The sequence below is a fragment of the Gymnoscopelus braueri genome (assembly GCF_963280865.1).
Source record: "Gymnoscopelus braueri genome assembly, chromosome: 9".
NCBI classification, from domain to species: domain Eukaryota; kingdom Metazoa; phylum Chordata; class Actinopteri; order Myctophiformes; family Myctophidae; genus Gymnoscopelus; species Gymnoscopelus braueri.
The window spans coordinates 29,946,071-29,948,570 of NC_137610.1; the positions used below are offsets into that span (position 1 = coordinate 29,946,071).

Consider the following 2,500-nt stretch of genomic DNA (forward strand, 5'->3'; position numbering starts at 1 on the left):
TGGTTTGGTTCTACTAATAGACTGGCTCATTTCTACCGGGCAGGTTATGTTCTACACAGGGCTAGCTCTACTGGACTGTTTTGGTTGTGGTTTTAATTCTACGGTACTTCATTTCAGTTGCCTGTACTGTTCATAAACTGTTGACACTGACGATGTCATCATACCTGGACCTATAAGACCATCAGAACAGTTCATTTTATTATTTTATTTTCAAAATTTTCAGCAACGTCAACAGACAACAGAAACATCAACAGCTCCAACTGAAATGGCATGTTTTTGGTTTAAAAACAAACAAACATGCAATGCAATTTTAGTATACAGTACGTATAGACCATCTAATCTTTGAAACATTTATTTATTTATGGTAGTGGGGCTACTCATTTGTTTACATTTAGCTGAATGTACATTACTGTAGACCATTTTCCAAAGCATAATGTTAGATTTTTGAGGAAGGGTTCCATTATTCAGTACAGAATGAAAATCAACTTATCTTAACACTTGTTTGAGATAGCTAATGAAACAGTGAAATTCCCTACACAATTATGTTTTACAAATAATTATGCTATTGCTGTGTTTTTATGCATTTCAAAGTGCAAAGTAAAGCATGGATTGGTTTAAATAGTGTAGCTGAAAATAGTCGCTGAAGCATAGATCGATTTACGAATGAAACGTAATCCTCTTTTTATTTTTTGATAGATGAACAGTAGACTGACAGGAAACAGGGATCGGGATTCGAACCCGTGACTCGCTGTCAGGCAGGATTACCAGCCCAGGTGCCCAGACGGCTATGCCAGCCGCCCGGCCCAAAATGTAATTAACTTTTGACCTCACAAATGTTCAGTAATGTTTTAAGGACCGATCATTGGTTAGATCCCCACAGCAACAAAGTATTCAAATATCCTTCAGTGAGATTAATTTACTTTAAGTCACTCTGGTTAGGATCTGAATGAATGTCAATGTGGTTAATGTGATTATCCTGTTGAAATCAATTTGGTCAATGTGATTATCCGTTTGAAAGCACACTCCTTCCATCTGTCGAGTCATTAGAGGTTGCCAAACGGTTATGATTAGAACAGTCATTAAACATGTATCATTTGCCGCAAACAGTCCGGTTTGGAGGCAAAGAAGCATTCGCTGCTTGTAGATTAGCGGCTGGTTGGTTTAGTGGAACAGAGAGCGATGTAAGGAAAACTCGGCCACATCAAGGAAACAACCTGTAGCTGTGGTGAATATTGATGGATGAGTGTTTACAGTATTAAAGACCTCTGGAACCACTGGAAAACTTAGATCAAGTTGAATGTGGTGGTTGTGTTGTGTGTTAGTGTTGGTAACATTACAAAATTACACTAACTAAATAATTTGCCTATATGCAGCAAACTCATACACACGCACGCACGCACGCACGCACGCACGCACGCACGCACACACACACACACACACACACACACACACACACACACACACACACACACACACACACACACACACACACACACACACACACACACACACACACACACACACACACAGGGGCCAAGTCAGTGTCCTAAATTTGCATTTATTATTGACCATTATGCGTCAACCTGAAAACTCTTGGCTGCAGTGCTGCACCTCATTAGTTAATTCTATTAAAGTTAGCATGTTATTACCATCTGAGCACTCCATGCTATTGTTCTGCAGGTATTAGTTAGCTTTCCAATTAGCAACTGGTCGTTTATGTAAATTGAATTGCAGAACAGCTCTGAAATCAGCGTGAACCAATTAATGTTTTCTACCTGCTGTGTTTGGTTCATTGGGTGGTCCCAACGCCCCGTTTTCTGTTTGAATAAAATTGTCACTTATTTTAGTATGCATTGAATGTTGATTGATTGATTGATTGAATACTTTATTAACAGTTTGCAAAGACAAGCACAGGGAAGTACAGTTCAACACGAGGTCTGTTAAGAGGATTTTAAACCCAAGAAAGCACTATGGCTTGTTGTTAACAAACTGACAAATCCTTCTTGTTTCCCTCTCATTTTCTAAAATGAGAAACAGAAAATAGCAGATCATCACAACACATTGTGAGCTTGTAGATCTGCTATTTTCACCATGCGACACCATCATATGATGAATTATAAAATCGGGCTTAAGTGGTATTTGACCTTTATTTATAAGTTCCATTGAGATACAAGATCTCTTTAACCAGGGAGCCATTTTACAAGGGAGAGTATTAACAAAGGTTCTGCGAATGCAAGCATTAATACTATTACTGGAAAAGCTATTCTCACAAGTTGAGGAGAGAGGAGGGTGGGTGAAGAGGAGGGGAGGAGAGGAGGGGAGGGGAGGAAAAGAGAGTCAGAGAGGAGATGAAGAGAAGAGAGGAGGAGGAGAGAAAGGGGAGGAGGGGAGAGAAGAGTTGGGGACGAGATGAAGAGAGGAGGCGGGGAGGTTGTGCTGCAGTGATTGTGTCTGCTCAACGGTTTCATTCAGCATGAGCAGGAGGGAGGAGAACGGATGA

The 2,500-nt window shown here is 40.2% G+C and overlaps 1 protein-coding gene across 1 annotated transcript in view; it reads left to right on the forward strand.

The window, feature by feature from the left end:
- The window catches only part of map1ab (microtubule-associated protein 1Ab), a 50,965-nt gene that overhangs the window by 2,939 nt on the left and 45,526 nt on the right, over positions 1-2,500 (forward strand). The gene's annotated exons all lie outside the window — the stretch shown is intronic.